The 27,376-nt window shown below is 34.7% G+C and overlaps 2 long non-coding RNA genes across 3 annotated transcripts; one reads left to right on the top strand and one right to left on the bottom strand.

Annotated features, from left to right (window-relative positions):
- Nucleotides 1-1,634: 1,634 nt before the first annotated feature.
- On the bottom strand, nt 1,635-18,420 carry LOC127832486 (uncharacterized). The gene is made up of 4 exons (XR_008026918.1): nt 17,699-18,420; nt 10,592-10,683; nt 8,643-8,918; nt 1,635-2,205 (listed from the first exon to the last, which is right to left on the bottom strand). It is a non-coding gene; the product is annotated as an uncharacterized LOC127832486 (long non-coding RNA).
- Nucleotides 8,773-26,647, top strand: LOC127832484 (uncharacterized). Of its 2 annotated transcripts, none has more exons than XR_008026916.1 (3): nt 8,773-8,905; nt 25,086-25,149; nt 25,611-26,331. It is a non-coding gene; the product is annotated as an uncharacterized LOC127832484 (long non-coding RNA). The 2 variants fall into 2 exon arrangements; XR_008026915.1 differs by lacking the exon at nt 8,773-8,905 and adding an exon at nt 21,133-21,420 and having other exon boundaries at nt 25,611-26,647.
- Nucleotides 26,648-27,376: the final 729 nt, after the last annotated feature.

Here is a 27,376-nt window from a genome sequence, read left to right as displayed (position 1 = left end):
AACGTTAGAAAAACGTTTCCAAAAAAAAATTGTAAGAATGACCATATACTAAATTAAATAGATATTTCGTCTGATTTTTGATCAGGTAAGGCTTCATAAAGGGTAACCAATCGATGTGGATTTTTGAAATGTGGTATATACCATAAGCATAGGTGCGTAAACGCACCTATGCTAAAAATCACATGACAAGCATTGTATCCCAAATTTTAGTATGTACATTCTGAAGATACTAGTCATCTGACATTTTAAATCGATGGTTGGAGACGTCAAAGTCAATCACCGAAATATGTATGAAATAAAAATAAAGACTGGTCAATTTATATTTTAGCGTCAGTCTAGGAAACAGGCGTTAATGCACGTGCGCAAAGTGTCGTCCCAGATTAGCTTGTGTAGTTCGCACGGGCAAATCGGGGACGACAGCTTGTGCTTTTATTGCTTTTTGTTAAAAGGAGGTTTATATATGCATACATTTAAAATCAGCGATTAATTTCCGTTCGGTAATTTATCCGCAGACGATTTCAATTTGAATCCCATCTGTATACAAAATATACTAGTAAATGATATACAAATTTCCTTACAAATGTTTGACATTTTAGCAATGTATATAAATAATCGTCTTCTAACAATACCTGTCGCGGTCCGCCGGATATGTTTATGATCAATATAAAATACGAAAAGATGGGGCGCGCAGTTATTGTATACGTGACGAATATTAACTGATATGTTTATCCGAAAGGAATGATAAGCTAACTGTTTATAAATCCACCGATATTAACATCCACTCAAATAAAGAAAATGCATTTTTTAAAAGCAGATTTGCGACTTTAAAGGGCCACTTTCACAGATTTCGGCAGGTTTTAAGTGTGTCATTAATGCATTAATTTGATAAATGTAAACATTGTAACTAAATAGCTGCAGCATTTAACAAGAGTATAATTTAAAAATAAATAAATAAATAAATAAGCAAGTAATCCCCAACTGGTCTCGAACCACTGATCCCTGGAGTAAAAGTCTAGCGCTCAAATCACTCGGACATCCGTGCTGATATGAAGTAACGACGTATTTTATACTACACAGTATACATACGCAATCCCCGAAATATCGCAACAAATAACGATAACAATTAGGGCTGCAACGGATATCCGAAATATCCGAGATTCGCGGATCCAAACGAGGATTCGCGGATCTAACCGTGATTGGTTAATCGGTTTCGAATCCGGATCTTATTTGAGTTTATCCTTTCCTTTGCGGTAATTGTTTCTTTCGCCCTAATACTTTTCGTTAAATTGTTTCTTTCTGTTTGAAAGGCTGACTTGTACGAAGTTTGTCACGATTATCGCTACTTTTTCGACAAAAATATGGTACTACAGTCTACTTTCGTTTTCGATGGTGCAAAATGGCACAGAAGAAAATTCACGATGCACCTAAACAATTAAAATCCTCGGTGTGGAAGCATTTCGGGATTTATTAGCATATTAATTCAACAGAACTTGACACAGCAAACGCCATTAAAAGGCTGACTTGTACGTAGTTTGTCACGATTATCGCTACTTTTTCGACAAAACCATGTTACTTGAAAAAATTAGTTTATATTTAATCAATATAAACTAATAATTGTAAAAAAACACGGTATTTTAGAACTTTTCTTTTTTTGTCATTCGTGGTTGACAGTCCCTTTAAAGTATAAAGTTCACCAATAGATTGTCGCGCGTCGTTTCTTTTTAACTTATTTAACTTCCTGGCTACGATATAAACTTAATTGTTTGTCTCGCCCTACGACGAACATGCATGCTTAAATTCATTATCAATCAAGTCAAAATCAATTATCAGCTCTACTGAAAATGTGGACCGTAAGATACACATAATTATACTTCTGTTATGAAAAGGGCGTTCAATTGCCAACGTTCCCACACCCACACGGGGTAACTTCTGGCCTGGTCGTCTGCCTGTGGTACCGATAATGTATAATCAAAAGGATATCAACCTCTGCGCAGAGATTTGACAGGAACCAGCTTAGCTGGATCAAATGCCTTCATAACCAACCACGTTGAGATGTTCATCAGTAGATCTGTATCATATGGCGACATTGGAACACTTCTCGCCGACACACGGATGCAGACGTTTAGATGAGCTAGACGTGGAGAGACTCGCTCACAACCGAGACGCCACGAGGAAGCTGTTCGACGTCCTTTGTCCAAGAAGGAACTACAGGCGAAAATGGGATTAGATGAAATTGTCTCATATGTTAAAACTGGTTGGCCCTTCGGTGTGTGTGTGTGCATGCGTGCGCGTGCGTGCGTGCGTGTGCGTGCGTGGTGCGTGTGTGTGCTATATAGTAAGTGGATCTGATTGGTGCTGGTACGCCTTATCTCAGGGAGGGAACCAATCCATTACGCTCCACCGAAAAGAAAAATAGGAAGTTATAAATTCCTAAACAATGTTTATAGCTATCAGCATTATTCAGTGAGTTATTGTGGTTTACAGACACATAAGGGAATATCCGCAAATCACATCGTCTGTCTCGATGAGATATCTTCGGTTAAATAGCTGTAAGCAAGATGCTTTCGATGAAAGAAGTCTACAAATTGCATGTGTACACTTGATGCGAAATGATGCGAAATGATGCGAAAGCCTGTACACGTAGAGGAAAACAAAATATGTTGTGGTTTAGAATTCAATTGACAGGTAACAGGACCATGAATCATAAATTATACGCAACTTTGTAATTTGGTTTTCGTCACATATGTTTGAGGCGTCGATGCTTTTCTACATTCGAGAGAAGATTATATAAATTATTTAGTTCCTGTACGAGTCGCGGATTTAAAAGAAATCCGACATCAAATACTCTGCATGCATAGGAATTTATTGTGCTTGCATCTGCCAGGTACAGAGCAGCGCTTAGTGAAAAACCGATTTCGATTGGTCATTTGAACATTACTAACGGTAACAATAAAAATACTTTTGATCTGTGTAAAAAAGAGATTTCATTGGACGATCATATGGAAATTGCATAATACTAATTCTCAACAAGGAAATGCACATCTACGACCATAATGATATCGCGTTCATAGGTCTGCTGTTTTATCATTCCATTGCAAATTATGTTTAATAAAACGTTTAATGAAATGCATACCGGAATACTATGTTAATTTCACAGATGATTATAAGAAAATTGCATGAAATAAAACTAGGTACAATAATAGTGTTTTTCCCAGGAGGGCAAAGGGGCATGGCGTATTACTTTCAAAAAGGGCATTTTAGCGCGCAGTTTAGGCAAAAAGGGCAAAAACGTTCCCTGAATACCTGAATTACGGGGAAACATGTAATCGCATCAGAAGCAGTTGTGGAAAAAATAACATATAAACAAGCACATTTAATGGTTATAGATGTATTTAACTTACTATGGTTTATAGTAATATATTTACCTTGCAATGTACATTTAAGTTCCATGCTGTTTCAATTAACTGTACAGCACGACAAACATAATAAAGCAGTATATGCATATGAATCTGATTATACACAGATCCACTAACATATAAATGAAACCATGTTTGTCTTATCCCATTTTCTAACAATAATCTCGACAGATGTTTAAAATAACATTGCGAGTAAATTGATCGCTAACAATATGCAAACGTGACATACATCCACCGAGTAGATTACAAATACATCTAAATAAATAATGTTGTTGCTATCCAAAACATTTTTATGCATCGTTGATTATCACATACATTTCATTCATTCCTTCTTAATGTATAATCTCCTTCGTTAATTCGATCGTTTACGACGTTATTTGCCATTTTTGCCGAGTCACAATTTAATTCTGTATAGTCCGCCATGTTGATAAAATGTCAAATGATGTAAGCGACAGGTGCGCATAGCAACGTTAAATCGTATACGCGATTCGCATTTTGTTAAATTGGTATACGTCTCAGTAATTATTTCAATAATTAGATCTAATTATCTTAAAGACGAAAACGATAAAGAATAAATTTGTTTGTGACTTTAAATGTAATTATGCGTAAAAATATATGTTTTGAAATAACTGAATAATGCATGCAAAGCACAATTGCCACGAGAATAACATCGAGTTTTTCATCAAAAGTCCCCGAAGTGATTATATCGTGGAGGAGTACACATTGCCGAGCGAAAAGTGCGCTTGGTATAACATAGCCTCCGGCATTATCGATTGATACTGACACGGGGTCATTCACGCATGACTAATTCACAGCTTTGGAGCAGTCAGTAAGACCTACCAATCGAGCACTGTTATAGATTAAATCTGCTCAATTAAATATAGTCGATTAGACGTTGACGTCTCTCGAGTAAATCAAGCACAGTCGGAGCGTCACAGACAATCAAGGAAGCTGATTTTGCGGACCAAGTTAGATCGTAAGGCAATACAGATGTTATCGATAAGGGCGCGTGGAGAAATTTGCCTTTGAAAAAAAAAGGCGCGTGGCGAAATTTGCCTCTGAAAAGGGCAGCGTGGCGATCCGGGAGGGCGGCGTGGCTTTTCGCCACGCTAAAATGGCCTGGGAAAAACACTAAATAAAAATATTGACCGGTAAATCATAAAAGAATTTGCGTCACCTTTATCGGTTTTCGTCGACATTTTTGGGTTATATTATTTGGATTCCCGATGCAAAGCCATTGCCGATTTTGCAGAAATCGTTGTTAAACTTCAGACGCCATTTCAATTGGTAAAACAGGGGGATTTTATTATACTTATTTAAGATTATCTTGGCTTGCTGCAAGAATAGTGCATCGAACCTTGAGCCGGGAGGAACTGCTTCGTTTTTTGTGGTACTTTTCTTCAAATAATATTCAGGCTTGAGTCACTGATTTTTTATTTATATCCGTTAGCTGTTTTGGTTTTTTGTAAACTATGTGAACGTGAGAATAAAAATATAAGAATATCTGAACATTTCAAATTTCAACGTAAAACAAAAACACTAATCATTAAATGCATTTCATGGACAACCACATGTCACATTTTACATCGTTATCAACCGGTTTCGTAGAATAAGGCGGGCATAAGTGAAATAAACGAGCGTCCACCAATCAAACAGAACTGAATTTCGGTATAAAAGTATCTGTGGTTTATGGCAATCAGCAGGGTGTGTTCTCTGAAGGTTTGCATCATGGACAACCACATGTCACATTTTACATCGTTATCAACCGGTTTCGTAGAATAAGGCGGGCATAAGTGAAATAAACGAGCGTCCACCAATCAAACAGAACTGAATTTCGGTATAAAAGTATCTGTGGTTTATGGCAATCAGCAGGGTGTGTTCTCTGAAGGTTTGCATTAAGCAACATGTTAAATAGTTCATATTTCGTACTATCCTATCTCTTCCAATCAGGGATAAGAAGTCATTGGTATGTTACTGTAAGTTAAGATGAGTAGAGCAAACAGTATCCGTTCAATATAATATGCAGATTCTATTGAGGGATTGTGTGGACATGTCCGGGTAACAGTGCACGTAAAAGACACTAGGATATAAATTTATTTAAAATTTAAAAGATTTAGTTTATGATGTTTGTGAACTGTAATGAACTTCAAGATAAAGCGTTCATTGACCAAAATAAATTTTTGTTCATAACCCCACACGAGATCGAGATTGGGTGTTTAAAAGGTGTGTTAGCCTGGAGTAATTTTACCTGAAATAATTATCGGGAATCTTCAAAATAAATTACGTCTGAGTATGAAACATGTTTTAAGTTACTATCGCTGATTAAATGACCGTTCACTAACATGCGTTTGTAGAGTTGACTTTTAATGTAACATAAACATAGAATGAAAACATTGTTAAGGTTCACTCTAAGTATTATCTCTTAAAAAGGTAAAGGCATGGGTGTGTTGTCTGATTATGATACTAGACTCATCTTCAACCGACATTTACACCCCAATCATTGGGATATATATCGGCCGTTTAAATTCGGCGTAATGTGCAGCCACAGCACATTGGCTGATTTCCTTTCAAGTACCCATTTATACTCCTGGGTGGAGAGGAACAAGTGTGTGATAAACATTGTGCCTAGGAAAATTCCGTGGTGTGAGCGGGATTCGAACAATGGACCTACCGGTTCCTATACCAGAATTCTTTTATTAGACCACGGTTCACTCTTCACCTTACTGTAGGATTAGATTGAAGTGATATAATTTTCCCTGTCGAAGTGGGAAAATGGTTCAAAATTACAAACGAAATTTCAAAATAAATATATATCCGTTGACAATACTCACTATTTAAAGTTTTATGATAATCTTATTATATTTTTTAAGGTCATAGCCTTGTTTCGAAGTATTAAAAAATATTGTCAATATTGGCCCAGTCCTAAAACATTTGGGTCGTCTTCTGTGAAAAAGGAGTTTAATGCATGTGCGTAAAGTGTCGTCCCAGATTAGCATGTGCAGTCCGCATAGGCTAATCAAGGACGACAATTTCCGCTTTTATGATATTTTCGTTTCAATAAAGTCTCTTCTAAGCAAAACTCAAGTTAAGGCGGAAAGTGTCGTCCATGATAAGCCTGCACAGGCTCATCTGCGGCGACACTTTACGCACATCCATTAAATCCTCTTTTCACATAGCATTTATATTTCTTTTTTGTCTCATTTATATTTGCGCCTCAACTTCGGAAAAAAGAACTCAATTGACGATGGACATAATAGGAAGGAATAATTGGAAACTCAATGATATAAATGCAGATAAATGGACCTGATTAGCTAGTTGTGCATTTCCTGGTTCACGGAGTAAATAGATTGTCTTTTGAAAACTGCTTATTATATCGACAGCTATCGACAGCTATCGCGTCCAATCAAAAGTCTTGTAGCAGTTTCTGTCAATAAAATAGAAATGACCAATTAATTAAAACGGGTATTTCATTAAGTCTGGTTTTGTACCTAACAGCTACTGCATCAAGAGCATGAGACCAATACAATCAAACTGTATTGAAGTGCAATGTTTTGTTTCGATCAGTCACTTGTGCGGGAAAACGCTTCTATCGAATGAACTTTTAAGGCAGTCAATCAAGAAATAATAGTTAAGTCAGAGTATCCGTATATAGATTGGTTACCTCCTCTTATCTATCGCATACTCTCTATATAGAACATATCATAATACGTCGACGAATTCCGATATAGGTGACGCAAATTATTACATGAGAAAGTTGCCAGCCAATATTTCATTTGTGTACTTCCTAGTATTGACTTTAAAACAGCATCAATCTAGGCGCTATGCATTACAGCATACTTTTTATAGGACATTCATTGCAATCTAATGATATAGCAGCAGACAAATGAACGCGATACAACGATACATAAACGATCCTTTTTGTGTATTTCCTTGTTCAGAACTACATGTACTGCTATGCCATTGGATCCTCCAATTGAAGCTCTTTATTTTTTTGGACATCTGCATGTCTTATAAAAATGATCTTACCATTTCTTTTCATAATGTTGAATCGACCAATGGGAATCGGTCTTACATTAAGATATGTTCTGTACCTAGCAGCTGCAAACCCAATTTCTATGCATAGAGATGTTCTGATGAAGGATTTTTATTTGAATGTGCTTTTCGTGTAGGTACAAAATAACTTGTATATAATAATCGTAAATGCTATTCGCTCTATCGGGATACACTAGTTTCCTGTCAGAAAAAGTATTTCATTGTTTAATATATCGGACGAAAAAAACAACAACTAACAACCCTGTGACGAATGGCTCTGTTACCTATCATAACCTGAAAGCCAGTTGGCCATTGAATTTCAAACCCCTCTACCTATTGTGTCTACTTGTACTTTTGCGGTTTTTCTGTCGATGGGTTGGGTGTTTGAACTTATTGTGTCATCTTTTTCATGACCAAAACCACAACATTACAGGTATTCGAGGATGTGTAGGTACACATCATAATATTATGTCCGCGAGTAGAAAAGCCGAATTTTTTAAAAATACTTTCCGGGAAAGCATCCTGCTTACAGCTATACAATCACAGATGTCTCAAACTGACAGACGATTTGATTGGTGACGGGCACTTACAGCTATACAATCACAGATGTCTCAAACTGACAAACGATTTGATTGGCTTTACGTGGCATGTCTGAAGACCACCATTTACAAATGAAAAAATTGCTGATAAGAATGAATATTGTGTAGACATGTGTTATCAATACAATTTGATGATAAGTACATTGTTAGAGTTATCTTAACAGTTTGAATTTTAAATAATCAATAACTTGTTCATATATTGTTATGCATGTTTGAAGCGTGTAAATGGCATCATTTATATTATGTACAGTGCAAATTATTGTGTCAAAAAGCACTCTGTGGTACTATCCGGATGGTATAATCACCAATTTATTTATTATTTTCTCGTTCCTTACGTTATCAACTCCATTCAAACCCCACATGTACTTAAATATACTAGTACCGATACACAGACTTTGTAAAAAAATGTTTAAATTTAGCAACGTAAAGAACCTAATACCCATTTTCGTATTGTTTAACAATAGCTACCGTTTATATCTTAATAAGGAATGTATAAATACAAAAAGATTAGTGCGCAACGAATTTAAACTGTCATGTTTATCCGAAAAGGATTAAACCGACCTTAATGTCAAATGAAAAAAATGAGTGAACTAACCCTAAAGGAAGACTTGAATATTTGATGGAGCTTTTAAACGCTTTAACATAAATTCGTGTTCCTCATCGACCGATTTATCGCGAAGTTCAGATTAGTTCAATGGCACTCATTCATGATTGTGTACGAATACCAGGCCAGTCTTGGAGTGTTAACATGTGATTGACGGACGTTGTAGCGTTTTCAGCTCATTTATCTTCCTGGTTACGACATAAACTTCAATCTTGTGCTCGCCCAACGACGAACAAATATGCATACACGTGTCCGTAAGTAGCTCTTCTGAAAAGTTAACATAAATCTGCAAATTATAATAAACGGATACTGTTCGCTCTTTTCCTCATAGCTCACAGCAATATATTAATATTATTTTTGGCGTTGCTGTCGAACACAGGTTTAATCTTTCTCGACCTACGCGAAATAGACAACTAGTTATCAACTAAACCCCATTCCATTTACAGCTAGTTTGATTGGCTATCTATATTGTGCTGTATAGTGTTAACAAAATTCTTCTTCTGGGTTGGCCCATATAAAAAATATAAAAATGAAGGATTGCGTTTTCCGAATAAGTAAAGTGAGTATTTAGCATTAAACTATTTAATAACACGGCTTATATAGCGGATACACCAGCTTCACTTTAAACTATTTTGTACTATGTGCACTATGTTATTTCATATATTATAAGTATTACTGTCCCTTCTCTTGATAAAATAAAATTATGGTGTTTTCATTATTGACCTTTAAGCACTTTTAACAATTCAGTTTTACTACAGCCGTCGTTCCAGCAGTGCAATCGTGACCTCTATAATTGCATTACTTGCCATCTCTAAATCGCTATTTCAACGCCATCATTAGTCGCTCGTGCAGGACAACGCTTCTATGGAATGAACATTTCTATTTCACTCGACCAGGAAACAATAGTTTACTAAGACTTAAATTCTTCAATAGATTATTGAACAGTACGAATAAATAAATGCTTGAATTGTGACAGTTGAGAATAACTTACGATTGTCTTTTTGGATTTAATTAAACCATGAATTAGTAGTATCAATTATAATATATGTGACATTTTTGTCCATATTATTTATGAAAATTAAAATGTGTTTATATCTATGTCATAAAACAGTTAATCTATTATAAATTAGGTAAAAAGTCTAAATTTTCTTAATTTTAATGACTGACACATACACCGATAATTGGTCATATCACTTCTTGATTAATATGTATCCACTTGAACATTCCAAAATAAATGACTCTTCCATAGTATACGCTTCAAGTTTTCGTTATTCAGACACTCCTATTCACATGCAGGAATATATATTACAAGTATGCGAGTTAGATGCTGTGAAACGACCGTTTGTAAGTTGACATACTTGTCCCATATAGACTACGGTGGTTTTCACCTCATTCTTGAACGTTACAAGCGAACAGCGCAAGCGTTAACTGTCATAAAGATAAGCCCAACCATTCACTTGAAGTACAGAAAACATGACCTTTTAGCCTACTCTGAACTAATTATTAATCGCTTCACATTTTGTTTTCCCGTTTGTTCACGGACTTGCAATACTTGTACATTTGATGACCTTATTTATAAATTAAACTAAACGTAGATTGCTGTTCGAGATTGGTAAAATCGTGTCGCATCGGATAATGTGTATTTGATCTTAATGGCTCTGTCTTATTTCTTCGTTTTTCTGTGTATGTATTTACTTTAAGTCTCTATAGATCGATGAACACCGTCATCCATAAAACGTCTTGTAACAGCAAGCAATATTACAATACCATCCTTTAAAACACAAAATAAACAGACATACAGATGTATATAACATAATCCTCAAAACATAAAGAACATAAAGAACATAAAGAACATAAAGAACATTTAACCAAGAGGCAATAACAAGGTTATCTTGAACATTGAAATTCTCTGACTAGATACATATCTTCAAAAAATTTACCGTTGCTTAGTGGATATGGTGGTGCGGTGGTCTAGTGGTAACACACTGCTCTACCATTCCATAAGTCCCCGATTCAATTCCTGGCCGGGGCACTGGAAATTTCAGTAATGCTTTAAGTGTGTCCTACCCAACTACAGATGTACTGTTATGAAAGTCAGGTAATTATCGCGTGTATCGGTGCTATACACTGAGCACGTAAAAGAACCACACTCGATCCGCCTTAAGTACGACATTAACACAATATTTTTAGAGAAAAATAAAGTTTTAACTATTTGTTATGTTCGTTTATTTTATGAATCAATTGTATATTTGTGACTTAAATCCAAATTTGTATGAGTACATCTGTGACAGTTAACTCAAAATTCGAGTTTTAATTAAACCAGTAAAAGAAATAGTATGTCATTTACATTTTTCTTATTATTGCTATAAATACGTCAATTTGTAACATGATAATTGAAAAATTGTATTGCATTATCATAAAATTTCCCTTGCATGTACATGTAAACATGAAAAAATCTGTTGTAAACGTTCAATAAACAGTATAATTGCATCAAAACTTAACTAGTTACTGGACAAAATTACCATTTACGGGACACAAGATATAATAGGCAATTATTTTTAATAAACATTATTAAATCTTTCATGTTTCTTTACATTTTTTCATATAATGTGTTTAAATACAAAAAATATCAAATATAATCCAGATATAAATATGAAAATCACATTAAAACATAATAAAACAAACCTGCGTTATTTTTCTATTTTGGAAACTACGTTCAAGACAATGGTCGATCTTATGTTCTGACGTCATATATTACTCAAATATGACGTTATTTATCCGAAAATATTGTATTGACTGGAAATAATGAGTAAAAGACATTTTTGCCATGTTTCGTGACTCGTAACTGGTGGCTCGTAAATGGTTTACAGATACGATCAAATCGTAAAAATGACGAAACAAATCATCTCATTGTAATAAAAGTTATATTTTCAGTTAAATATAACCCTCCTTTAAGTCCTTAACATAATTATTCCTAGTAGTAATACTAGTACGTGTATTTGTTCTTAAATTATATTACTGTCTCGTAAATGGTTTTTCAATTATTACGCTATTTGTTTAGATATTTCACATTTAATTTTGAACTAAAGTACACAACTAAACTGGTAAAGAATAGTTTTAGCTTAAGTATATAATAAATTGTTTTTAATTAAGACATTTAAACAACATAAATTTTACAATCTCATATATTTTAATGCACTTTAAAACAATGACTCGTAACTGGTTGCACTTTTGAAGACATCCGTACATTTAATTTGTTTCCCCCAAAATATTCACTTCTGTCAAAAATCTATTTCTTATCAAGTAAAGACAACTAATTTACATATGTTGAACAGCAATCAACTTTTAAAAACTGACATTTATTTTGTAAAGAAATACATATAACAACTGAACACATTTTTTGGCGAAGACATGCTTATTATGTCAACGTATGATATCAAGACGGTTTTTATGTAAAGTTTTAATTGCAAATAACCAATATATGTCATATATTTTCTTTTTCTGGTCATTTACTTCTGTCTAAAAATGCAAAATTACATAGCAATTCATATAAATATGTTATTATATGCTGCATTAAAACCCGAAGACATCAATTGTCGCACATAAGCCGGATTCACTAACCAAGGGATCTATTCGCAAAGAGCTAGGGTATCGCACCCGGATTTCTTGTATCTTAATACTTTCTCTTCTGCTTGCTGTCTCTTCAGCAAAAACAAAACAAAACAAGAGACCCCATTGGAAATAAGTGCTTGCACTTTCATGGGTTATCCTTGACTGCAAGGTTAAAAGAAATACATGCACATACATACATACATACATACATACATACATACATACATACATACATACATACATACATACATACATACATACATACATACATACATACATACATACATACATACATACATACATACATACATACATACATACATACATACATACATACATACATACATACATACATACATACATACATACATACATACATACATACATACATACATACATACATACATACATACATACATATGGTGTCCGCATAGCATCCGGGTCGTCACGGGTTTGATCCCAACTGTAGCAGCTTTCTTTAGATCTCCCTCAGAGACACCAAGTACTGGTTCTAGTCCCAGGAAACGGACTCGAGAGTCTTTCAAATAAGCCTAATCTTTCTATGCAATCGAGCTAAAATAAATAGGTTTAAACTAACAATTTTCCATAAGATTAAAGAATTTAATTATGACCAAACTATTGTTTCCTGATTGTCTGCCTTAAATTTTGATTTTGGCATATTTTGAAGTTTGTCATTAAATGCTTTATATTGATAAATGTAAACATTGGATCTTAAAAGCTCCAGTAAAAAATCAAGAATAAAATTAAAACAAGGGAAAAAAAGTAACCGGTACCAGGGCTCGAACCAGAGACCCCCGGAGTCCTGGAGTTAGTCTGAAGTTAAAACGCATTAGCCCTCTCGGCTATTCCGCCGAGTATACACAAAATAAGTATTTTATACCTTATATAAGCAATCTTCATAATTTCGTAAATTTAAACGACAACAACAGAACTCTCCAAATTATTCAATCGTTTCGCGTTGCAACGCTTTATAATTTTTAAGTTTTCAAATCGTCAAAAGATACATATAATGGTTATATTGGACTATGGTAAATGTTCAGTAATACTGTTTCCTCACAAATATCATAACTAAAACGAAAATTTGCGAAAATGACACAATTTTTTTCAATTTTGTCAATTTACCAAACCGTGAAAAGATCCCTTTAAAAGATCATTCGACAGAAGTGTTTTCTTGCGACTGATCGAAACAAAAAATAGCCCTTAAAACAATTTGTATGCATGGCTCTTGATGCTGTTATATACGAAAAACCAGGCTTAACGAAAGGCTCGTTTACATTGGTCAATTCTACATTATTGACAGAAACAGCTACACGACTTTTGATTGGACGCTGTAGATAGAATAAGCAGGCGAGTTTTCAATAGACAATCTAGTTGCCTCAGCACCGATCTTGAACCAGGAAGTGCACAACTAGCTGATCATGATCATTTGTCTGTATTTATAGCCTTGCGTTTCCAATTATTCTCATAAAAAGTCTAGCAGAACATTTACCGATGCTGATTATAGAGCTGTTTTAAAGAAAATTATCAGGAAATGCAATAAGACTATTGAACAACAAATATTTTAACAACGAGCATCTCGTATGTTCGGTGATAGTTGGTGTATGTTTTTGCATGACACATGCAAAGTTGCTTCAGATTTTGTGTTTATCGTTGTTTTGATATTTGAATGTGCGAAGCGGTGGAATTTAATAATCGTACTAACCTGAGATTTAACGGACTTGTTCATGTAACGATTTAGACACGGACAGAATGACAGTTTACGTAAAACTCAATTTTTTTTAAATGTTTAAAGGTAAAAAATTAAAAGACCTTTGTTTATTATATCAGAATAAGGAACGATTAAATATAAAACATATAAAGCATAGTACGCATATTGCCATAAGGTTGTTAAGTAAAAAATAAACTATTATGTTATGTTCTGTTCTGTTAATAAACACTCTGGTGTTGACAATGTGTCAAATATAAAGGTGCACACACAAGCTGTTTTGTTTTTCAGAGTTGTGAGAAAAACTGGTATATCCGCAATTCATTGGATATAAAACAAATCAATGCAGAACACTCAGTTAACTTCATTGCAAATCGCAATGCTGCATTCCTTTAACCCATAATGCCTAGTGGACTCTCCCATCCTTCTAAATTGGATCAATTTATTTCAAAAATTAGGGATGGTTAGTATATTTATTTCTATTTTTAGAATATTTCTTACAGAAATTCCTTTAAGCAAACAGTGAAGACCCTGATGAGACACTGCATGATGCATCTGGGTCTACGCTGTATGCCAAGGTTTTTTTCTAGACGCTAGGCATAAATGGGTCAATGTTCACATGAGCCATTACAGAATTAGAATATTGTTAAAGGGACCGTCAACCGCGATTGACGAAAAAAGAAAAGTTCTAAAATACCTTAAAGTTTTACAATTATTAGTTTGTATTGATGAAAATATCACGACTAGTATATTACATAACTTGAAAAAAGTTGTTAAGTTTTCGTATTGTCAGTATATTCGGTAATAAATATAACTGTGTACAGGTACCAGGGACTACAAGTTAACAATAACTAACGCAAGTAGATTGATCATCATCGTCACGTGGTTAACACAGGAATGCAAATTGTGCATGCGAAGTGAATTGTATATATTGTACATATAAAATGATCAATCTACTTGCGTTATTTATAGTATGTATATCGTTATGTCACCTAAAAGTTCATATTTTCAGTATATTCGGTAATAAAATTTCGCGATGTGAAATCGAAAGTACATCGCGAAATTTTATTACCGAATATACTGAAAATATGAACTTTTTTTCAAGTAATGTAATATACCTGTCGTGATATTTTAATCAATATAAACTAATAATTGTACAAAATACGGTATTTTAGAACTTTTCTTTTTTCGTCAATCGCGGTTAACGGTCCCTTTAACGCTTTACAGTAAAATACAATATGCAATTGACTGATTATTTTGTTGATATCACGTTTTATCTTTTAAAATTCATTTAAAAAATGCAACATTTTCTTAATTCCATTGGGACTTGTTTCGATACATGTTTGTTCTAGATTGCTTTGGACAATTACAAAGGTCAAAACAAGGTTGAGACAGCAACACCAAACATAAAATCGGTAAATTGCTGTGTTTTAAGAGTAATAGAGCATACAGTGTCCGTTCTATATTATTTGCAGTTGCTTATGGTAGCATTTTATGTACTTTGTCTTACAAATAGCTCCGGTAAAATTGGTTCAATTGAAACTTTCAGAAGGAACGGTAATATCATGCAGCTTTCAGTATTTATCGTCAATCGATTTTTGTTAATCGTTTGCCGAACTTGAGGCGCAAATATAAATAATTTAGGACTGGGTCAGTATTGACAATACATTATTATTTTTTAATACTTCGAAAATAGGACCTTAGAACTATAACAAGATTATCATACAACTTAAAAAGTGAGTACAGTACACCGGATATATATTTTTTTTTTGAAATTTCGCTTGTAGTTTTTAATCATTTTCTCACTTCTACAAGAAAAATTCGATCACTTCGATCTAATCCTACGATAAGGCGAAGAGTTGTTCCGTGGTCTAGTGGAAGGATTCTGGTCTAGGAACCGGAAGGTCCCTAGTTCGAATCAGACCACGGAATTTTCCTGAGCACAATATTAATCCCAAGCTTTCTCCTCTCCGCCCAGGATTATAAATTGACACCTTAAAGAGAAATCAGCCAAATTGCCGTGACTGCATACTGCGCCGAATTTTAACGGCCGAATGATATTCAAATGATCGGGGATTAAATGTCAAAGTCGGCTGTAGATGAGTCTAGTATCATAATAAGACAACACACCCATGCCTTTACCTTTTGAGAGATTATACTCAAAGTGGACCTTTTCAATGTTTTTCATTCTATTTTTATGATACACAAAAAGTCATTACTACAAACGTATGTTAGTGAACGGTCATTTAACCAGCGATAGTAACTCAAAACATGTTTCATACTTTAACGTAATTTATTTTGAAGATTCCGCATAATTATATCAGGTAAACATACATTCTAAACACCCAATCTCGATCTCGTGTGGAGTTATGAACAGAAAATTATGTTGGTCCTTAAACGATTAGACTAGAAGTTCATTACTGTTCACAAACATCATTAACTAAAGCTTTAAGACTCAATGTCTTTTACATGCACTGTTACCCGGACATGTCCACACAATCTCTCAATAGAATCTGCATATTATATTGAACGGACACTGTTTGCTCTACTCCTCGTAACTTACAGTAACATAAAAATGACTTCTTATCCCTGATTTGAAGAGATGGGATAGGACGAAATATCAACTATTTAGGATTTTGCTTAATGCAAACCTTCAGTGAACACACCCTGCTGATTGCCATAAACCACAGATACCTTTATACCGAAATTCAGTTCAGTTTGATTGGTGGACGTTCGTTTATTTCACTTATGACAACCTTATTCCCCGAAACCGGTTGATAACGATGAAAAATGTGACCAGTGGTTGTCAATAAAATGAAAAGAATTTACAGTGCATTTAATGATTAATTTTGTAGTTTTCACCTTGAAATTCGAAATGTTTAAGTATGCTCATATTTATATTCTCACGTTCACATATTATACATTTTAACTGATATCATGATCAAAATAGCTAACGGATATAAATAAAACAAGCTAAAGTGACTAATAACTAAATATTATTTGAAGAAAAGTATCACAAAAACGAAGCAGTTCCTCCCGGCTTAAAAGTTAGATGCATTATTCTTGCAGCTATCAAGATAATCTCAAATTAAGTATAATATAATCCCCCTGTTTTTAAAACTTGAAATGGCGTCTGAGGTTTAATAACGCTAACTCGGCGATGACTTTGCATCGGGAATCCAAAAAAATATAACCCAAAAATGTCGATGAATTCCGATAAAGGTGACGCAAATTCCTTTATGATTGGCCTGCCAATATTCTCATTGTATCTCCTTGTATTTCCTGCAATTTCCTTAAATTCAACTGTGAAATTATGGGAATTATGAAACAGCAGAGCTATGAACGCGATACCTTTATGCTGCTAGATGCGCATTTCCTTGTTCAGAATAAGTGTTATGTAATTGGCATTGGATCTTTTTTTTCTTGTATCCGATCAAAAGTCTTATTACTGTTTCTGTTCCTAATGTTGCATTGACTAATGGAAATCGGTCTTTCGTTAAGCGCTGCTCTGTACCTAGCAGCTGCAAGCGCAATTCCTATGCATGGAGAGTATTTGATGTCGAATTTCTATTAAATCCGCTATCCGCACAGGAACTAAATAATTTATATAATATTCTCTCGAATGTAGAAAAGCATCGACACTTTAAACATATGTGACGAAAAACAAATAACAAAGTGGCGTACAATGTATGATCCATGGTCCTGTTACCTGTCAACTGAATTCCAAACTACTTTCTATTTTGTCGTCCTCCACGTTTGCAGGCTTTCTGTCGCTGTTTATTTTGTCGGTGTTTCCATGACCAAGACCATATTATAACAAGAAGTTTTGGACGTATTTCGCATCAAGTGTGCACATGCAATTTTTAGACTTTTTTCATCGAAAGCATCTTGCTTACAGCTATGTAACCGAAGACATCTCATTGAGACAGACGATGTGATTGGATTTGCGGATATTCCCTTATGTGTCTGTAAACCACCATAACTCAATTAATAATGCTAATAACTATGTACATTGTTTAGGAATGTATAACTTCCTCTTCTTCTTGTCGGTGAAGCTTAAGGCATTTAATCCCTCTCTGAGTAAAGGCGTACCAACACTAATAAGATCCACTTACTAATATAGCACACACACGCACACACGCACACAAGGCCAACTAGTTTTGACGTATGAGACAAATTTCATCCAATCTTTTTTTTTCGCCTGTGGTACCCTCTGGGACAAAGTCCGCCGACCAGCTCCCTAATTGCGTCTCAGTTGTTAGCGAGTCTCTCCACATATTGCTCACCTTCTGAGCATCTACATCCATATCTCGGCGACAGGTGTTTCAACGTCGCCCGATGAGACAAATTTACAAATGAACATCTCTACTCCCAACTCATGTCCTTTAGCTTGTACACTATCGGTACCCCAGGCAAACAACCAGGCCAGAATTTACCCAATGTGAGACTTGAATCGTTTGCAATTGAACGCCCTATCAATATAAAAATATATAGGTATCTTACGGACCACATTTTATAATTGCAGTAGATCTACTAATTGATTTTGAATTGACTGATAATGTATTAAAGCATGAATGTTTGTCGTAGGGCGAGACAAACAATTTAGTTTACATCGAAACCAGGAAGATATATTAAGTTAAAAAAAACGACGCGTGTCAATCTCTTGTTGAACAGTATACACTCTAAGGGTGGCCTTGTTTCGTTATAAAGTCATGAATGAGTGCCATAGAACTGTACTGAAGTTTTGAAAAATCGGTCATTAACGAATATGCATTCATTTTTTTAAGCGCATTAAAGCTCTATTGAAGGGACACGTTTTGGTAAATTGACAAAATTGTAAAAAAATGCTTCAGATTTGCTTATTTTCGTTGTAGTAATAATATTTACATTTACCATGCTCTTAAATATCCATTATATGCATCTTTTGACGATTAAAAAACCTGAAAATTATATCGCGTTACAAACGCGAAACGATTGACTAATTGGGAGAGTTCAGTTGTTATCGTTATTTGTTGTGATATTTCGGGGATTGCTTATATATAGTTTAAAATACGTCATACTTCATATCAACACGGAAGTCCGCGTGATTTGAACGCTAGATTTTTACTCCAATGATCAGTGTTTCGATCCCAGTTGTGGATTACTTTTTTTCTTTCTTTAATTATATATTTTTGTTTAATACTGAAGCCATTTAGTTACAATGTTTACATTTATCAAATTAATGCATCAAATGACACACTCAAAACATGCACAGATCTTTGAAAGTGTCCCTTTAAAGCCGCCAGTCTGCCTTTAGAAATGCATTCTCTTTATTTGAGTGGATGTGAAGATATGTCGTTTATATACAGTTAGCGTCTCCTTTATTGCTTTTCGGATAATCATATCAGTTTATATTCGTTACGTACACAATAACTGGGCGCTCATATTTTTGTTTAAAATATTCCTCATCAAAATATCCAAGGCAGTTATGGCTAGAAGATGATTATTTATGTATTTCTATACATTGCTAAAATTTCAAACATTGCTAAGGAAGTTTTATATATCATGTACGAGTATATTTGCATACATATGGGATTCATATTGAAATCAAATGCAGATAAAGTACCGAACGGAAAGGTCGTAAATGAATGTCTGATTATGAATAAAAACAGCGTTATATCTATTGACGGATAAAAATAGTTCAAACCTCGGAATGAACCTTAAATCCTTTGCTTTGCACCTTGATCCTTGTACTGCTTGTCATTTTGATTATTAATATGATTACAATACTGAACACTCACACAGAAATGTGCCTTACCCTAGGTAAACTGGGTTTTATACATATGCGTAACGTGTTGTCCGAGATTAACCTATGCTGTCCGCACGGGCTAATCAGGAACGACAAGTTCCGCTTTAATTGAATTTTCTCGAAGAAGAGACCTCCGTTTAATGACAGCAATAACAACAGAAAGTGTCGTTCCTGATTAGCACATGCGGACTACAAAAGCTAATCTGGGACGACACTTTGCGCACGTCCATTAAAGCCTGTTTTCCGAGACTGGAGCTCAAATATATCTTTACCAGTCTATATATTCATTCCCTACACATCTTGGGGACTAACTATAACGTCTTCAACCATCGATTAAAATGGCAGATGTATATTATTTTTAGTATTCACATACTAAAATTTGGTTTACAATGCTTGTCATGTGATTTTTTTTATATTTATGGGCCAAGTTCAAAATCGATAATGTTATAGACACATCATGGGCATATTCAATATCGAGCGTGAAATATGAAAACAGCGAGAATGATCACCCTGGTAATTTCTTCCTTCTGGGCGTTTCAATGGTTCTCGACTTTGGTACGAAAAGGGGACGAGGCGAATGCCATCCGGATGTAATTAATACCAATCACGTCTGCCTGCGGAATATAAATATCCGGTCACAGGACTGAAAGAGAGGCACGTGAAAAAATAAGCTCTATGACAGTCAATCACGGGTTTATTTGATAAAAAGAAACAACAAACGGGGGAATTACCAACATCGGTCAATGAGTGAAGGTAGATATACCTGATAATCCTGTCACATATGCCTTTTAATCAGCCCGATGGCCAGGTAACCTAATATCCCAAAAGATATTAGGCTAGATGACCACGTGACCTCGAATATCCGACAGTTGCTCTCCGCGCATGCGCACGCCTGTACTATTTTCTATTAATAAAATATACTTGTTTTCAATTAAAAAAACAACAAAATACATGTAAAGCACTGTTTGTTTAAACATTATTATTTTAACATCATAATTTCGTCTTTGTGTATTGAATTAATAACGATTGACTCGATTTCTTTGTTGTTTAACAAGATGGAAGCTAGCCTAAGCGTTTTGCATGACGTGACGTAACAATGTTTTTGTTCGCGCGTGTTTTTCATATTAAATATTTAAACACAAAATACTCGAAAACTAGATATTTTAGAAACATTTCAACGAATGTGACAGGATAAATAGAATAATAGGTTGGTGACGTGGATGGAGAATGGTTATCTGGCTCGTCGGAGGATCTTATCAGGTGAGCCGAACCTCCGACTTGCCAGATAACCATTCTCCATCCACGTCACCAACCTATTATTCTCTATTTATACAACACACCATTAGTGATAACTGAAGTGTTTTGCACCGGGTAGTTTAAAGTTATATTGTGAGTGTTAAATTGAGACCAATCAATCCGCGTATAATTGACGTGTCGATTTTTTTTAAATTTTAGGACACATTTTGAGATTCTAATACAGATCGCTCGTAGCGTTTCGAATCCAGTGGTAGATAACGAGATGGGTGGTCTATAACGCGGAACTAAAAATAGAATATCTGTCGAAGTGTCACGACTTATTCCGGAATCAAACTCACGGTCAGATCAACCGGAAACTGAATGTTTAACGTGTAATTACAAGCACGGTTAGTTAATTGGTTTGGGTTTAATTGTCTCGTATTGGGTGACGTCAACGTGACAGTGATTTTAAATGTACTTTTATGTTTTCATAATTTATAAAACGTTAATCCATGTCATTTACTCCGCTTCATGTTTTAACTTATGTAATTCAAGCGTTGTCCGGCCGAAAAAGGAAGAACTTGACCTAAATTTTAGTTTAAACCAATTGACTTTTATTTCAATCGAAAGACGAAAGTTTGAAACACTTGAGATTCCGTTTTGTGGGGAGAACAAATAGCTGGTGTTGTTTGTGGAAATATTGAGAACGCTCCTTAGTAGGGTTCAAACCAGGGGCTTCCTGATCGCCCTGAGGACTACATATGAGCCTCGTTCTGTGAAAACACATGCCAATCTGTGAAGACACTTAAGGCACATGCATTAAGCACAGTTTTCCCAGAACGCGGGTCATACACACTTCGCCATAGCTGCTTTGATCCCTCATCGCGAAGGGTTTCATAAACATTTAAAAAAAAACTACCGAGGAAACCCGAACATGCTTCGTTGACTTTAATAAATGGCTACAATAAACAGACTTCATCTTATATTAAATGATATGTACAGGCAAACCTGACTAAGCGGTCACCTGAGTATAGAGGTTACCTTACATAAAAGGTCGATGTTGATTCAACACGACGAAAAATAGGTCTTGATTTTTACCTGAGTTTAACTTTCACATGTCGTAAGCGGCCATCGGTGAGAATATTTCATGCCAAAATTCAGGTTTCACTTGTGCTAAGCGGTCACGTTGTTTCACCTGTGCGACGCGGTCATGAGACAGTAATTTCCATGTTCGAAAAAACAATCTGCGTCGTACTCTCTTATGTCTGACGACTTAGCCTATATTTTGATTGCGGACATTGCCTTTGATATAATAAGTGTCGACAAAACAAATACAAGAATTACACATTTTTTCGCGTTCCAAAAGTTCTAAAATACCGTATTTTTTACAATTATTAGTTTATATTGATTAAAATATCACGACTGGTGTATTTCATTACTTGAAAAAAGTTGTTAAGTTTTCATATTTTCAGTATATTCGGTAATAAATTTTACTGGGTGCAGGTACCAGGTAACAACCAGTTAACTATAAATAACGCAAGTAGATTGATCATCATCGTCACGTTGTCAACCAAGGAATGCAAATTGTGCATGCGAAGTGAATTGTATATTTTTTATATATACAATTATCAATCTACTTGCGTTATTTATAGTGTGTATACCGTTATGTCACATATTTTCGCGATGTACTTTCGATTTCACATCGCAAAATTTTATTACCGAATATACTGAAAATATGAACTTTTTAAAGTAATGTAACGGGAGAGGAAAAAATAATATCAACTAATTAACATGTTGCTTAATGTAAACCTTCAGGGAACACACCCCGCTGATGACCATTAACCACACATACTTTTATACCGAAATTCAGGTCAGTTTGATTGGTAGGCACTCGTTTATTTCGCTTATGAACGCCTTATTCTACGAAACCGGTTGATAACGATGTAAAATATGACCTGTGGTTGTCCGTGAAATGAGATTTTCCTTCTGTTGTGCAGTTGCAATTTGATCGTCCAATCAAATCTGGTTTATTCTTTTGACCATATCTTTGATTATTTGCTGTAGATCTAGTCATTAAAAATATGTTTTAATAAACACCTTATGATATCAAAACCTCGTGTTCTTCTTTGCCGTTATATATGCCAAATGTTCTTTCTATATAACCAGTTCTTCTTTTTCTTGCTATTTCATTAGATTGAAATGGTTACATACATTACATATTTAAATAAATATTCAGTTTATTAGAATTAAATTGGGATTTTTTAACAATCTGTGATCTTCCTACAATCATGTTCATCTTGTTCATGACAAAGAAAATTTATAATATAAGCATATGTATTTAAAACTAAAACAAGAACGTACACTGCTGTATTTAATCATCAATTACTGAGACAGATTTGTGACCAATTCCAGCTGCGTTTGAGGTATGTGGTCACTTGCGACATGATTCATTATAGTGTTTTTAAACTAATTAACTTGTCAACATGTTATATAAATCCCAAGTTATTCAACATATTCTCTAGATGTTACGTTTTTTATGCGGTTTTCCGTAAAAGCATCCTGCTTACAGCTATACAATCACGGATGTTTAAACTAACAGACGATTTGATTGGCTTTTCGCGCATTCCCTTATTTGTTTGAAGACCACCATTACCCAATGGAAAATGCTGATAAGAATGAATATTGTGTAGACATGTGTTATCAATACAATTTGATAAGAACATTGTAAGAGTTATCATTACAGTTTGAATTTTAAAGAATCAATAACTTGTTCATATATTGTTATGCATTTTTGAAGCGTGTAAATGGCATCATCTATATTATGTACACTCTGTGGTACTATCCGGATGGTATAATCACCAATTAATTTATCCTTTTCCCGTTCCTAACATTATCAACTCCATTCAAACCCCACATGTACTCAAATATACTAGTACCGATACACAGACTTTGTAAACAAATGTTTAAATTTAGCAATGTAAAGAACCTAATAATCCTTGATGAGAAATGTATAAATACAAAAAGATTAATGCGAAACAAATTTAAACTGACATGTTTATCCGAAAAGGATTCAACCGACCTGTATGTAAACTGAAAAATGTGTGACCTAAAGGCAGACTTGAATCTTTAATGGGGGTATTAAACGCTTAAACATAAATTCATGTTACTCATTGACCGATTGATCGCGAATATCAGATAAGTTCAATGGCACTCATTCATGATTGTGTACGAAAACCAGGCCAGCCAGAGTGTAAACATGCGATTGACGGACGTTGTAGCGTTTTCAGTTCATTAATCTTCCTGGTTACGACATAAACATCTATTTTCTGATCGCCCAACGACGAACAAATATGCATACACGCGTCAGTAAGTAGCCTTTCTGAAAATGTAACATAAATCTGCAAATTATAATAAACGGACACTGTTTTATCTTCTCCTCTTTGCTCACAGCAATATATAAACATTATTTTGGCGTTGCTGTCTAACCCATGTGGACCTTTCTTGAAATTTGAAATTGTCCAATGGAATCTTGAGAAAATGTCCCGCTAGTAGGCGCGAATGAAGCAATTGAATTTTCGTATGTGTAAACAATATAAAAAACGACGCGAAATAGACAATTAGTTATCAATAAAATGTTTACACCATTGCATTAACAGATGGCTTAATTGACTAGCAATAGTGTGCTGTATAGCTTTACAAAAAAGTCTTCTTCTGTATGGCTCGTGTGAAAATTATGGAAATGCAGGATTGCGTTTTCCGATGAAGTAAAGTGAGGTTTTAGCATTTGACTATTTATTGACAATAAAAAGTCTTAGTGGATACACCAGTTTGACTTTAAACTATATTGCATTGTATGCACTAGGTTATTTTATATAAGTAGTACTGTCCTTTCTCTTGATGTAATAAAAACTATGATGTTTTCATAACTGACCTTTAAACATTTTTAAGTATTGAGTTTTACGCCCGCCAGTCGTTCCAGCAGTGTAATTGTTACCTCTTTCAATGCATTACTTGCAATCTCTAAATCGCCATTTCAATGCCATCGTTTTTGTTCCATCGGCCGCTCGTGCAGGAAAACGCTTCTATGGAATGGACATTTAAGGATCTCGACTAGGAAACAATAGTTAATTAAGATAGTAAGTAAATTCTTCAATCGATTATTGTATTGCACGAATAAATACATTCTCGAATTGTGACAGTTAAGAATAATGTACGATTTTCTTATTGGATTTAATTAAACCATTAATTAGTAGTATCAATTATAATATGCATGACAATTGTGTCCGTATTATTTATGATTTTTTTTTATATCCATGTTATAAAAATAGTAAATATGTTATAAATTACGTAAAAAGTATAAATGTTCTTATTTTTAATGACTGACACATACACCGATTAATGGTCACCTCACTTCTTGATTAATATGTATCCACTCGAACATTCCACAAATAAATGACTCTTGCATAGTATAAGCTTCAAGTTTTCGTTATTCAGACACTCCTATACACATGAAGGAATATATGTATAACACGTATGCAAGTTAGATGCTGTGAACCGACCGTTTGTAAGTTGACATAGTTTTGTTTGTCTTTTTCAGCATGGTCGAAGGTAATTGTTCGACATCTTTTCACTTCAATGTGTGAACACTAAATCATTGGACTTTCACATGTCCCAGAGAGACAAAGGTGGTCATCGCTTCATTCTTGACCGTTACAACAACAACAACAACAACAACAACTTTTATTAGCATATAAGCATAATACAATGCTTTTTTGCCAACCTTACCGCGCGTTAATATCATAAAGATTAGCCCGGCCATTCACGTGAAATACAGAAAACATGACCTTGCTTACTCTTAGATAATTATTGATCCCTGCACATTTTGTTTTCCTGCACGAGTATGTTGCACGAATTTTAAATATTATATGAATGTATGTATCATTATATGGCAATAATGAAATGTATGCACAACAACAAAACTGTGATGTGTAACTGAAGCTGAAATTATACTGCTCTCTTTTCTCCATCTTGATATCGAATACGTTTTGATAAAACGGGTGGGAAATGTTACTCTTGGCGGTAGTTTCCTTCAGCGCTAAGGTGATGGTGTTAACAATAATTCGCATTCTTTTTTTAATGAATGAGAGCACATATAAAATATAAAATGTGAATTCGTTTTGTGAATGATTGGTTTACAGGAATTAATCAATCATCCGCTGTACCGAGTAACTGCAGTTCGTACATCAAAGAAACAAGAAATAACAACATCTTTATTTCAATTTGTCAGACAAGTTTCAATAGTCTTCGTTGATTCCCCATTAAAAAGTCATAGATTCATCGTTACAATGATATGACATAAAATGGGTCTTATTCCAGATGCGTCCAGCTCAGCTCTTGAGCGGTCTGTGCATTAACGCTGTCTGGTCAGGAGCTACCCTTTCCGCTAATGAGACCATAAAACCTTGCCTGACTTTATAGAGAACAGGGAAGCTCCTTTCCAGACTGCACTGCGAAGCTGGTCTGGAGCTACGCTGGTCGCATATGGCGTGAGATTAATTTTCGAACGATGGGGCTCGTATATAATAAAAGGTGCTTTTCTCGACTAGATATTTATATATATTTAAAAGGACATTTTTTAGCATTATTTTTCTTTGCATTTTAATATTTAAGCTTTTGATACGAAAAGGAAGCTTATTGTTTGTGTAATGTACATCATCTGAATTCAAAAACGCGATACGCCTTAACCAATAATGCGTATACACATATGTCTTCCATAGTTATGTAGAAATAGAACAATCTATAAAAAATGAAATAAATTGTTATTCTATAATTGTATGGAATAGCAGAAGCTGTTTTCCGTCGATGTAATCCTATGGTAAGGCGAGGATTAGGGCCATGGTTAAGTGGTAGGATGATTTTCAAGCAATCGGAAGTCCTTGGTTCGAATCACGCTCAGACCACGGAATTTTCCCGAGCAAAACATGAATCCCACCATTGCTCCTCTCCACCCAGGAGTATAAATGGGTACCTGTGCGGGAAATATAACCAATGTGCCGCGGATGCATACTGCGACGAATGTTAACGGGCGGCATATATCCCAGTGATCGGGGTATAAACGTCAAAGTCGGTTCGAGATGAGGATAGTATCATAATCAGACAACAAACCCATGCCTTTACCTTTTTTAGAGATTGAACTTGGAGTTAACCTTTACAATGCTTTTCATTATATTTTAAGTTACATTTTAATTCATTTATACAAACGTGTGTTAGAGAACAGTCATTTACCTTTTAAACACCCAATCATGATTTCGTGTTGGGTTATGAACATAAATTAATATTTGTCAATGTACGATTTATCTTGAA

The sequence above is a fragment of the Dreissena polymorpha genome, chromosome 5 (assembly GCF_020536995.1).
Source record: "Dreissena polymorpha isolate Duluth1 chromosome 5, UMN_Dpol_1.0, whole genome shotgun sequence".
Classification (NCBI taxonomy): domain Eukaryota; kingdom Metazoa; phylum Mollusca; class Bivalvia; order Myida; family Dreissenidae; genus Dreissena; species Dreissena polymorpha.
The sequence above is the reverse complement of the archived record's forward strand: the minus strand, read 5'-3'. Positions and strand labels throughout refer to the sequence as shown.